Source organism: Pseudophryne corroboree, chromosome 2, assembly GCF_028390025.1.
Source record: "Pseudophryne corroboree isolate aPseCor3 chromosome 2, aPseCor3.hap2, whole genome shotgun sequence".
Taxonomy (NCBI): domain Eukaryota; kingdom Metazoa; phylum Chordata; class Amphibia; order Anura; family Myobatrachidae; genus Pseudophryne; species Pseudophryne corroboree.
The window spans coordinates 749300859-749315038 of NC_086445.1; the positions used below are offsets into that span (position 1 = coordinate 749300859).

Genomic DNA, 14180 nt, shown 5'->3' on the forward strand with positions numbered 1-14180 from the left:
ATGTTCTTACATCTCAGAGAAAAGGTCTTGCCTCTGTTATTAGAACCAGTCCTTTACAAAGAGAGTAAATATATCTTCTTGACAAAGTCTGTTGAAGGCAAGCACAGATGAGTTTCATTAAGCAGAAGTAATAATAGCCATGCAGCAGGATAGCACTTTTCATCTTTTGATCACAAAGCTCTTTAGAGATTCAAATAATACACTAGTACAATCCTTATTATGCAGTTATAATTGGTATGGGTTTTATCTACCGCTGAGGGATTAAATACAACTTTCTGCTTTCTGCTGGTTCAGTAGGTGATTGCTGTAAGTAGCCCTGGCCTCTTCTGTAGTGTGTCAATAACCTATTCTTATTGTTACTTAAAACAAACACGGCAATGTGTTTATGTTTCTGATTTGTTGCATTTATATAATTTTCAACTGATAGACCCAAATCATGAACTAATGTTTTACAGTCAAACTTGTTACCGATATCTATGGAACAAAGCATAGCAAGTCTTACACAGTGTAAGGTTCAAAGCCATGGGAAGTGTTTTTCAATTATACAGTTCTGTATCATTATAATATATTCTAATTGTGTAACATAGAGACAGATAAAAGAACTGTGCGTCTTTGCAAGCCACAGATTCACATTAACAGGCAGCAATAGCCGTGAAAAGATGTTAAGCATTAATATTTTTATTTGAAAAAAAAAAATTATTACCAATGTAAATTACCTGGAGATCATGTTGAGGGTAATCTATGTGATCTGTTGGACTCTACTGGCATCTGCTAAGTATCAGATCATGAAAAAATAATTAGAATATTTGAGCCCAATATAACCAAATCCTAAAACATTCAATAAATTCAAATCACCAGAGGTTAAATAGTGCAGGTGTTTTATTGCATATCACCATAGTTCTCCTTAATCCAAATAATGTATACATGCAGATAATTAGGATCATTCGAAAAAGTACAATGCATGTGCCTCCATAGAGCAGTCACCATTTTTGCGCACAGGTATCAAAAGGGAGAAGAAAAGAGGTACCTATCAGAGTTGGCATAGCTACGCCAACCTAAATAGAAAGAGCATGACATTGTCACAGCATGTGAAGGATGTGTAGATATTTTCAACAGGGTGTGGCCACTTATTCTTTCCTTCCTTGTGCTCAGCCACACCCCTTAATCCCAGGCCTGATAATTTTCCCAGCTGTCCTGTTTGTAGATATATTTGTACCAATAAATCCTTTGTTATGGGGAAGAATAAGAATTAATCGATCAAGATTTACTTATATTCATGGGTATAATCTTGTACATCCGCTGATGAGCTGGGAGGTACTTCCTGAGTGTGGGTTAGATGCAAGAATGTTCTCAGTTGTGCGCCCATATACAAAGATAAGGAACATTTTATTTAAATTAAATTAAAGGGATTGGAAAGTAAATTTTAGGGAAATGTGCATTTTAAAGAGTAGACTGCAGCCATGTTTTCCCTGCAAGATGACTTTAATTTGAAGATCTACAATGGTGAAAACTAGAGATTAGCTACACAAGTACAAATGTATAAAATGTATTCAGATGCATAAAAGCAATCTAGGGAAATAAAATGTTGTGCTGGTGCAGTTTTTAGTTATGTAACAAATGATAATGTCAATTATTATCTTTAAACATAAAGCTATACACTATTACCGTGGAGCCGCTATGGCCGCCAGACCATGTGCACGTGCTGCGCACTTTGTACGCTATTTGCATACAGAGTCCCGCACGTGGTACGCACTTGGCGTACACACGCTGCGCTGAGTGTACGGAATACACACAGCGGGCGCACACACAGTAGATAACCTTTAAACCTTGTTAATAAAACACAGTAAGAATATACTTATACTCTAAACCTTAGTAGTCAAATACTGTAATGATGTATCGCTTAAAAACCTCAACAATGTGTATGCTGTTTGAGCGATTGAGATGCTAAGAGAGCCCTTTGCAGGAAAGTGAAAACACAACACCGGGTTTGGTTTAAACCACAGCAGCTCTAACACTGCCGTGGATTATTCAGAGAAAAAGGGGAAAACAATACAAGTTATACACTACAAGCTAACACAGAAATCTAACAGAAATAACAGAGAATAAGACGAACAATGGCTACAGAGAATATACATACGTGGGGAATCTTTCGCATGCACGACCTGGAATCCAGTCCTCAGCTGTTCAGGTAGAAAGCCTTCAGAGACATGAGGCTGGCCAGGCAACAGTGGTCTTTATATACACAACATACATTCACAATACAATGGTACCTGTAATCTCATTGTTCATTGGACACAGGGATGTGTCTCTACATTACAGCAAAGGTCATAGGTGGATTTGAACAGGTGGGCTGTGTCTTTCCCCAACTGCTCTTGTGGGTGGTATCCTCAGGATTCCCGCCGCATGTGTAATTTACAGCAAATACGGTTAATGTTCATAATCTACTTCTGTACATAACTATACGCAGGAGCGAGCGAACCTTTCCTAACTAACACCGGAATGTTACTCTTAAAATACCCTACAGCTGGATACTAGACACCACCTTTCAACCTTTATCTGACTCTTCCTATCATGCAAAGAGGAATCTCTCTGTCCAGGAACAGTTTAAACTAATCATACTCGCTGACATGGTCATGGGGAATATTAACTACAAAAGGCACTATTTGGGTTAAATATGCTACGATCGAGTCGCACGCTACACGCTCACAAACTCCGCCGTAAATACACATCTCATGCGCACGATCGCCGGAGCGATCTTACGCAACTTGCGGGTATGTGTACGCACGGGAGAACAGGTGCACGAGCAGCGTGCATGTGCATGAGGGGTTAGTACAAGGGGTATGCATCATGATATTTTTCGACTTTGACACAAAAGTAGAGAAGAATAAAGAGGGAAAGGAGTTAAAAGACTTGAGTAGCATAATGGCAGACCTCAGATAAGAGAGGGTTTGAAATACAAGAAAAGGGAAAGGGACCAGAGATTTGTGGGATTAAGCCACAAAGGGGGATGAAGGTGCTAATGACGTGAAGAGCTCGACCATGCCCTCCAGAGAGGAGGAGAGAAAATTAAGAAAGCATTAAATAGGACATATGACCTTAGGTTTAGTATACAATGTGGAAACCACCTTTAGTGGAGGATTGACAAAGGCAGGGGGATTCTAAAGTGGATTAGGGTCTATTTTGCTAACAAGATTTACCAGCATCATGAAAGTTTTAAATCTATCATGAGCATATATCACATATGTCATTGCCAAAATGGGACACTTAACCGTGTTGTATGATGACTGAATAAATGGAGTCGTTCTACTCTGTGACTCTACAGAGACTTTACAGAAACATGTGTAATGGACGCCTCCTCTTTGTTACATAGGGACTTGGAGCAAAAGATACAGAATATCTGAAAACAGGAGCATTTATGCTTCAAGACAACTCTGAATAATTTGTTCTGAACATTCCCTAGATCTGATTGACCCATTACAGACCATAGATATCCATTCGGTCACAAGTAGAGGAACAACTGAAGTGCATGACTCTGTTGGCGCCCATGTTCCAGAGCATATGCAGTGGGAAAACAGACTATAGATCAACATGGGTTCAACTCTGCATCAGCCACATATGGTCCAAGGTATTAAACAGCTGAATTTAGTTCCACATTGCCAGCCACTGTCAGAGGTGGAGTGGAGGGAGAGAGAGCTGTCACCAACAGCAGGAGATGGAAGGTAGTAATTAATACTCCTGTTTGGTCAGAAGATTTGGCATAGATCAATCTATCACTCCATTAAAGAAGAAAAAACCTTTATAATGAAACTCATACTTATTTATGGAAGGCAAGATGGGGGGGAAGAGCTGGTATAATTTCCTGTGCTTGTTAGAGGAGTATACTGCCTCCCACTCCCCAATTCTTACCTGTTAGTGGCAGCAGCTTCTCTCCCCAGCCGAGCGTATGGTCCTGTGTGCTGGGATGTGGTGTGTCAATGGAGGCTCCCCTGCCTGTATGATGTGCAGGATGGGAGTGACTGCAATGACTGGACCCAGCATCACTCTCTACAGCCCTGTTCAGAACATAATATTTACTGCAGCACCAAGTATTTCAGGGATGTGCTTGTGGGAGGCAGTGACCTGTCCTCTCATGTGGCTATGGTCCTCATTCTGAGTTGATCGCTAACTGTCGTTGTTCGCTGCATAGCGATCATTTAAAAAAATGGCAAAACTACGCATGCGTATGGGGCGCAATGCGCACGCGCGGCATGCGAGTACAAAGAGCATCGTTGTTTTGCATTGCTTCTAGTGACGATTCCATTTGCACAGAAGATCGCGAGGAGATTGACAGGAAGAGGGCGTTTATGGGTGTCAACTGACCGTTTTCTGGGAGTGTTTGGAAAAACACAGGCGTGTCCAGGCGTTTGCAGGGCGGGTATCTGACGTCAATTCCGGGACCTTTGTCGAAGCAATCATCGCATAGAGGCCCTCATTCCAAGTTGATCGCTTGCTAGCTACTTTTAGCAGCCATGCAAATGCATGGTGGACGCCCATGGGGGAGTGTATTTTCGCTTTGCAAGTGTGCGAATGCCTGTGCAGCCGAGCGGTACAAAAATATTTTGTGCAAAACAAGACCAGCCCTGTAGTTACTTATTCTGTGCGATGATTGCTGCGACGAAGGTCCTGGAATTGATGTCAGATACCTGCCCTGCAAACGTCTGGACACACCTGCGTTTTTCCAAACACTCCCAAAAAATGGTCAGTTGAGACCCATAAATGCCCACTTCCTGTCAATCTCCTTATGATTGGCTGTGCGAATCGAATCGTCACTAGAAGCAATGCAAAAGAATGATGCACTTTGTACCCGTACGCCGCACATGCGCATTGCGGCCAATACGCATGTGTAGTTTTGCTGTTTTTTTAAATGATCGCTACACAGCGAACAATGGCAGCTAGCGATCAACTCAGAATGAGGGCCAGAATAAGTAACTACAGGGCTGGTCTTGTTTTGCACAAAATGTTTTTGTACTGCTTGGCTGCACACGCGTTTGCACATTTGCAAAGCGAAAATACACTCCCCCGTGGGCGGCGACTATGCGTTTGCATGGCTTCTAAAAATAGCTAGCGAGCGATCAACTCAGAATGAGGGCCTATGTAAGGACAGGGCTGCATGTGGCTGGTGTGCTGTCATTATGTGAATGGAAACAACCAGGATGTCAGATAATACTTAGATAGTGGAATAAACATGGTTACACTGATGCAGGGTCATTGGGGTGTCAAATGTATCTCATTATGTATTGAATATCATGCACATAACGTTTTTCTACTTAAATAATGTGCCCATTTTAATTATATTAAACAAAATGTCTGGATAATTTTAATTTGCACTGGTAAGAACAGCAGAAATGTCACATTTTCACGGGTATTGTTCCTAAAATATATATTCCCATGTGCAGGCATTCTATGAATGACAGGAGTGAAATGCACTGCCTTAATTACTTGAGTCATTGTCAGAATCAAAATAATGAGAATGACGTTGTATGGGAGTTTATGTGTCCAGCCTGGCTTGATCTATATTCATGCCCTCTAAACCTTGGCTGTCTGAACTCATCAAGGAGATATGAAAAATAAAAACAAGAGCTAAGAAGCAGAAGATATTCAGATGTATTAAAGCCTGACATATTCCTCCTGGGGCCAATGATTCAGAAGAACAACAAGAAAGGATGGCTTAATCAGCTCATTCATATCCTCTAACTGGAAAACAAATGCATTGTGTACTTAGCCAACCATAGTTTCTGTTAAACTGACATGCATTCCTATAGAAGCATATACAGATTCTCTATACTCAGAGCCGGCCATAGGCATAGGCAAACTAGGCAATTGCCCAGGGCATTTGATATGCCTAGGGGCATCAGCAGCTTCTACTGATTAAAATGATAGGCAGCATGCCTATATTCTGTATGTAGCATTTCATATGCAGATACAGCCACAGTCTCACACAGTACATAGGCATGCTGCATATCATTTTAATCAGCAGAAACTGCTTGTGCATCCTAGCCACATAGCAATGCAAATAAGATGCATTTTCATAAAAAGTCCCCGACGTTAGCATTGAGGGAAGATTTATGAGGACACATCTGTATCCAAGCAAAGGCAGAGGTGTTAGTGGCAGTGTTAAGTGCTGTGTTAGTGGCAGTGTGAGTGCTGTGTGCATGTGAGTGGGTTGGTTGTGCAGTAGTGTTCGGAATATTTGTAAGGTGCATTATGTGTGTCATGTAAAAATGCATTAATAATGTGCAACATATGTGTAAGGGGCACTATGTGTGTCATTATGTGTATAAGGGCATTAATAATGTGTGGCATACATGTAACAGGGTACTTCTGTATGTGTGTCATTATGTGTATAGGGGCACTAATAATGTGCAGCATATGTGTAGGGGGCACTATGTGTGTCATTATGTGTATAAGGGCATTAATAATGTGTGGCATATGTGTAAGGGGCACTATGTGTGTCATTATGTGTATAAGGGCATTAATAATGTGCGGCATATGTGTAACAGGGTACTACTGTATGTGTGTCAATATGGGTATAGGGGCACTAATAATGTGCAGCAAATGTGTAGGGGGCACTATGTGTGTCATTATGTGTATAAGGGCATTAATAATGTGCGGCATGTGTGTAAGGGACATTATGTGTAAAAGGGCATTAATAAAGGTTGTCATAATGTGTAAGGCGCATTATGTTTATAAGGACATTAATAATGTGTCTCATATGTGTAAGGGGCATTACTGTGAGGCATTATGTGTATAAGGTGCTCTACTATGTGGCGTTGCATATAGAAAGGGCACTACTGTGTCATCTAATGTGTATAAAGAGCAATAGGGTGTGGTGTCATGCGAATAAGGAGCAATTCAGTGTGATGTAATGTGAATAAGGGGCTCTACTGTGAGTAGTAACGTTTATAAGGTAAAGTGATACTACTGTGGGATGTAATATGAATTATGGACACTATCACATGATCAAATGTGAATAAAGTTGCAGTACTGTGTGGCGTAATTGGAATTGGGGTTACTATTGTGTGGCCATGCCCCTTGCCAGCAAAAACACACCACTTTTTGGGCTGTGTACCAAATGTGCAAACTGTTCCTATTTAAAATATAGGGGGTACAAATACCAAAATAAGGACTGCTATGGAATGGATGAGGGGTGATGGTGCTGGCAAAGAGGTGCAAGGTCAGAGGCGGAACCAGCGGAGGTGCTAGGGGGCACCAGACAAAATATTGCCTAGGGCATCATATTGGTTAGGGCCGGCTCTGTCTATACTGTTCCTATAAAGTCCGCATACAGCATATAGAATATTGCAGATAGTTCTGATAAACTACAAATAATTTTCTTTAACAGTATTTAGTGCTTGCAAATAACATTCACATTTTGTTTTTATAACTGTTACATCACATATAATAAAAAGAAGCAGATATGACACATACTACCAAAGTATAGTAATGTTACACCTTGTAGTGGTTATTGAAAGGATTAACTTGAAATTTGCTAGCAAAGTATTCCAATATATTATAAATCGTAAAAAATGTTTTATTGTTTATTGCTCTAATACATTACTAATTTGCAATACAGTTTTAATCAATATTGTGAGTAGTGAGGTCGACAAAACTGACTGAAAATGAAAAACTGGCTGTGGGCAGAGATCCAGCACACAGGATAAACTCATTGGGGGTCATTCCGAGTTGATCGTAGCTGTGCTAAATTTGGCACAGCTATGATCATCTTCCCAGACATGCGGGGGGACGCCCAGCACAGGGCTAGTCCACCCCGCAGGTCAGTCCGGCCCCCCACACACAAGTACAAAAGCATCGCTCAGCGGTGATGCTTTTGTACTTGAAGAATAACTCCCAGCCAGCGCAGCTCCTGCGGCTGGCCGGGATTTACTCGTCGCTGCCCCGGGTTGCAGCGGCTGCGTGTGATGTCACGCAGCCGCTGTGGCCCACCCACCGCATGGTCTGGCCACGCCTGCATTGGCCGGACCGCCCCCCAAAAACGGCGGCCAAACGCCGCCATGCCGCCCCCTCCCGCCTCTGCCTGTCAATCAGGCAGAGGCAATCGCTAGGTAACGACGGCCTTAGGCCGTCTGGTATGCGCCGGCACCCACATGCGCAGTTCCAACCCGATCGCTGTGCTGCGAACAACTGCAGCGTGCGATCGGGTCAGAATGACCCCCATTGTGCATTCACCATTTTCTAAATGGATGAATTGACGCTAGGCACCACCTGCTGCAAATGTATAGGTAATTAAGGGGCAGATGTATTAACCTGGAGAAGGCATAAGGAAGTGATAAACCAGTGATAAGTGCAAGGTGCTAAACGCACCAGCCAATCAGCTCCTAACTGTTGATTTACATATTTGAGCTGATTGGCTGGTGCGTTTATCACCTTGCACTTATCACTGGTTTATCACTTCCTTATGCCTTCTCCAGGTTAATACATCTGCCCCAATGTTCTTAACCTGTTATATTCAGTGCGCTGTGTGCAGTTGGAGAATTATGGGAATGCTTGTGTAAATGCACAGACAATGCACTTATGAGGCATATTTAAGGTATATAGGGGGTACTTCAGACTGCATTGCTGCAGCGGCAGCGATCACAGTATGAATTACTATGCGCAGTGCAGCCAGTGAGATGCTATCAGCATCTCACTGGTGCGATTGCTTCTGCCTGATTAACAAGCAGAGGTGGTTGCGGGGCGGGAGGGCGCATGCCAACGGCATTAGAGCGGGGCATGGTATGAACAACAGAGACATATCCGGACCATTTGTGGGGGGCCGCGGCAGCTGCGCGATGTCACACGCAGCGGCGTCGACCCGAGACGTTGCGGTTAGCCCCCTGCTAGTGCACAGGAGCTGTTCTGGCAGGGAGCTACTTGTCAGGTACAAAAGCATCGCCGCCAATGGGGGGGGGGGGTTGCAGGGCCTGAAATGCGGGGCAGACTAGCCTTGTGCTGGGCGTCCTCCCGCATTTCAGAGTAAACGATCAACTCTGAATTACCCCCATTGTTTTAAAAGGCTTTGACATTTTGGAACAAATTGCCTTTGGGACATACTCACATTGGAAATTATATGTTAATGACCTCAGCACCACCAAGGGTGTCTCTGGCCAAACAATTTCTTTGAGATGCAGTCCAGGGGAGTATTCTTGTGTCTCTGTGTAAAAGTTACAGAGACAAACAGGAGTATAGACTGTTTGTTGTTTTTCAGAATTTCCTGTGTTTAGAACTTTATATTAAAGGAGGGATGTAATATGGAATTATTTATATTTTGTGAGATAGCTTGATTGGTTAACAAGAGCACAGAGACTCGCTTCGTTCACTGCAGGTTCTATTCCCACTCAGTTAGTGGCATGGACCCACCAACTGAGTGGCAATACCTGGCAGTGGTCATGGTTCTAACTATCAGGATATCACTGGGTGTCAGGATTCCAGCGTCAGTCTCCTGAACGCCGGGATCTCGACAGCCAGTAAATTGACTGCATCCTGTGTGAGTCACTGCACTTATTGCAATGACTAGATTCCTCTTGAAACATGTATTGGCATTATACCTGTGAAACAAGGTGAAGAATTTTTAAGTGGACCTCTTGTAGTGTAGAGAAGCCTAATACCTTCAGTATGTTGTCTGCAGGATAATTAATGTCATGAAAATCAGTTACATTAGGTAAATCCGTAGACCACGCCATTGACAAAGCATGATATAACTGGAGAGGGTCATTTGCTATCAAGTTTGAGGAAAGATACCTGATGCAAAAGCAGGTTTGAGTTGGAATATAGTTACTGTAAGCGTTTGCCGCTAGAGGGATAATCCCTTAAAAAAATAAAAAGCGCAACGGCATATGCTGTGCTATATAAGAAACTGTTAATAATAAATAAATAAATAAAGTCCTGTAAAATCGAAGCCCTCAAGTATACACAGTGAGATGTATCTTGTCCATAAATAATACAAAAATATCCCAAAGGCTTGTGTAGATTGTGAGTTCGGAGGATGGTCCAGGTAGTCTTGGGGTCTTTTAACAATGTATAGTGAAGGAAAAATAGTCCGGATGAGTTTCACTGACCCAAGTGGGTAGTTTTATTGAAGGACACTCACCATCTCTTTGGGTTATCATGCAAGTGACTTCTATTTGCTTCATTAACCTGCTTCTGCATTCCACATATTTCTGCATAAATCTCAATGGAAAGCCAATTATCCACCGTTATGTGATGTTCTGGGGTATTTTGCTCGGTAGTGTAGTCAGTTGTGCAGTATTTAGGTGCTCAAATCAGGGTCACCATACAACTTTTCTGGGTTTTCATAAATAAACAGTGCTTTAATGTTGGCAGCATACTGTAACAGAAAATAATTAACAGCCTAACTGTTAGGAAGCACCTGAATTCTAAAAGCAAACACCAGGTGGTTGGTGCGACCCAGAACAGGGGCACAGAGTCTAACACACCGGGGGGTGTTCACCAGGGAACCCCACAAGGGGATTTGGGCTTCACTGTCCCCGATGTGCAGGTCATGGCCCCCTGCCTGGGTCACCTGGTATCTGCACATGAGTCCACAAGGTATTAACAGAATAATTTAGCTGGAGAAATGCAGTTGGTAAGGCAGGGGTTGATTGCAGAGTGACTGACATAGCAGGGCTAATGGCAGGCAGGTTTGATGAGAGCTGAGCTGGATTACAGAGGGAACCTTAAACTTGCAGGCTGTATATTCTGGATATCAGAGCTGGAATTTGGCAGGATTCATAAGACTTTGTTTGGAGGCTGAATACAAAGTTGCAGGTACTGAATGGAAATGAACTTGCAGAAAGGTCTGTGTGATTAGACCAAAGGTTCCCAAAAGCAGTCCTCAAGGCACCCCAACAGTCCAAGTTTAAAGTCACCTGTGGCCAAGCATGGATACATTTTAAACCAGGACTGTTGGGGTGCCTTGAGGATCGCGTTTGGGAACCTCTGGATTAGACTGCCGTTTGCAAAACTGGACAGGGGATGGATGACTGAGGCAATGTGCAAGACTGGCTGAAATGGTGCACTGATGACTTGAAGCAGGGATTCCAAAACTGACAGATTTGCAGCTGCTGCACACATAACACTAACCCTCTTCCAGGGCACTAACTTACTTCATCAGCTTTATCTAACAAGGTGCAGTTAATTTGCAAATCCGAGTCCTGTCTGCTTCTTGCAGGTATGGACACAACCCTCCGATCTTCCACTAGCCATTATTGGTTTTCACAACCCCACCTAGACGATATCATGTCCCTTTTCAAACTTGGTCACACTAATGTCCCCTAGCACCAGCTTCATTCTATCACTATATATATATATATATATATATAGAACACCAGCAGGATCCTGATGGTTTACAATTCCAATGGATTACTATAAGTGTTTTTACCCTAAAAACACTACCACTTGCCGTAACCCTAACAGTCCCCTTCGGCTATCTAACCCTAACCAGCCTCTCCCGCAGCCTAATCCTAATCCTCCAATCCACAGAATAATCCTAATCCCCCCATTATGCCCATCTCTAACCCCAGGGCCAGTACTCACTTTCTGCATTCGTAAAAATACTGAAAGTCGGGATCCTGCTGCCAGTATTCTGATTGCATCCCACATGTATACAATATATATATATATATATATATATATATATATATATATATATAAGAATGAGGCGGCACTCCAAGACTTGTTTGCAAAAGAAACTTTAGTGCACACACAACAGTGCAATAATTTCAATGTTTCGGGGAATGATACCCCATCATCAGGATAAAATGTGCAAGTGAGATCAAACAAACTTATACTTACAATCCCCTCTGGTCCCGCTCAGGGGTGCAGTTGCCCTGTATGCTATAAAAATTCAGGGGTAGAGTTGTTAAAATTAAAAGCCCAATGCTGTATGCTGTAAAATATAGGGGTGTTGCTGTTCAACTAACATTACACTGTCCCTGTATGTTGTAAAAATTTAGGGGTGCAGTTGTTAAAAATTAAAAGCACACTGCTGCATGTTGTAAAATATTGGGGTGTTGCTGTTTAAATAACATTACACTGGCCCTGTATGTTGTAAAAATTCAGGGGACACTGCTCCAGTATGCTGTAACATATTGGGGTGCTGCTGGCGCTGTATGCTGTAAAAAAGGAGATTTATGGTAAGAACTTACCCTTGTTAAATTTCTTTCTGCGAGGTACACTGGATTCCACAGGGAATAACATTGGAGTGTAGAATAGGATCTTGATCTGAGGCACCAACAGGCTAAAAGCTTTGACTGTTCCCAAGATGCTCAGCGCTGCCTCCTCTATAACCCTGCTTCTGTGCACAGGAGCTCAGATTCGTTAACCAGTCCAATGCAGTAGCAGGCAAAAGAGACGACAGCCGTTAGTAGCCATGTACACCACATTCTCACGACAGGAGAAGGTATCAGTGGCTAATGCCATTCCAACCTAAAGAAGCTAAGTGCGTCAGGCTGGGTGCCCTGTGGAATCCAGTGTACCTTGCAGAAAGAGATTTAACAAGGGTAAGTTCTTACCATAAATCTCCTTTTCTGCAGCGGGGTACACTGGGGATCCACAGGGAATAACATCGGGGATGTCCTAAAGCAGTTCCTTATGGGAGAGGACGTACTGTAGTGGGCACAAGAACCCAGCGTCCAAAAGAAGCATCCTGGGAGGCGATAGTATCGAAGGCATAGAACCTTATGAATGTGTTCACTGAGGACCACGTAGCCGCCTTGCACAATTGCTCAAGGGTCGCACCACGGCGAGCCATCCAAGAAGGTCCAACAGACCGAGTAGAATGGGCTTTGATGGTAGCAGGAGCTGGAAGGCCAGCCTGTACATGAGCATGTGCAATCACCATTCTAATCCATCTGGCCAAGGTCTGCTTGTTAGCAGGCCAGCCACGTTTGTGAAAATCAAACAGTACAAAGAGAGAATCAGACTTCCTAACAGAGCATGTCCTCTTCACATAGATACGGAGAGCCCGTATTACATCCAAAGAGCGCTCTTTGGAGGATAAATACGGAAATACAAAGGCCGGAACCACAATCTCCTGGTTAAGGTGGAAAGAAGACACCACCTTAGGTAGATAACCAGAACGAGTACGAAGAACCGCCCGGTCACGGTGAAAAATCAGATAGGGGGACCTATAAGACAAGGCACCCAAATCTAATACCTGTCTAGCAGAGGCAATAGCCAGCAGAAACAAGACCTTGAAGGAAAGCCACTTAAGGTCCACAGATTGAAGAGGTTCAAACGGAGACTCTTGCAAAGCCTCCAGAACCACCAACAAATCCCAAGGAGCCACAGGTGGGACATAGGGAGGTTGAATCCGTAAAACACCCTGAGTGAAGGTGTGAACATCAGGCAGAGTCACAATTTTTCTCTGAAACCATACCGACAAGGCAAAAATATGAACCTTGAGGGAGGCCAGCCGAAGGCCCAAGTCCAGGCCCTGTTGTAGGAAGGCCAAAAGTTTGGCCGTACTAAACTTGTAAACGTTGTGATTGTTAGATGTGCTCCAAGCAAAGTAAGAATTCCAGACCCTATGGTAAATCCAAGCAGAAGCCAGCTTACGGGCCTTCAACATAGAGTGAATGACCGCCTCAGAAAATTCTTTGGCCCTCTGTACGGAAGCTTCAAGAGCCACGCAAGGGCCCTGAATGAGGAGGTCTGGTTGTTGCGGAAGCAGAAGAGGACGCTCTAGCGAGAGACCCTGTAGGTCTGAGAACCAATGCCGTCTGGGCCATGCTGGAGCTATTAGAAGAAGGATTCCTCCTTCTTGCTTGAACTTCCTCACTACTCTGGGCAGGAGTGACACCGGAGGGAACACGTACGGCAGCTGAAAGTTCCATAGAATTGCCAGTGCGTCCACGAATGCCACTTGAGAATTCCTTGTTCTTGCTCCAAAGACCGGAACCTTGTGATTGTGCTGAGACATCATCAGGTTTACATCTGGTAGACCCCACTTGTCCACTAGGAGTTGAAATAATTCTGGATGAAGGTTCCACTCTCCGGTGTGTGCGTCCTGATGACTGATGAAGTCTGCTTCCCAGTTGAGGACCCCCGGAATGAACACTTCCGATATGGCTGGCAGATGGCGTTCCGCCCATTGAAGAATCTTTGACACTTACAACATTGCCATGTGGCTTCGAGTGCCGCCT

General features: G+C 43.5%; 1 long non-coding RNA gene across 1 annotated transcript in view; it reads right to left on the reverse strand.

Annotated features, from left to right (window-relative positions):
* Positions 1 to 716: 716 nt before the first annotated feature.
* LOC135051167 (uncharacterized) overlaps positions 717 to 14180 on the reverse strand; it is a 94583-nt gene continuing 81119 nt past the window's right edge. The window contains exon 3 of the long non-coding RNA XR_010242090.1: positions 717 to 771. This is a non-coding gene — a long non-coding RNA (uncharacterized LOC135051167). The remainder of the gene's footprint in view (positions 772 to 14180) is intronic.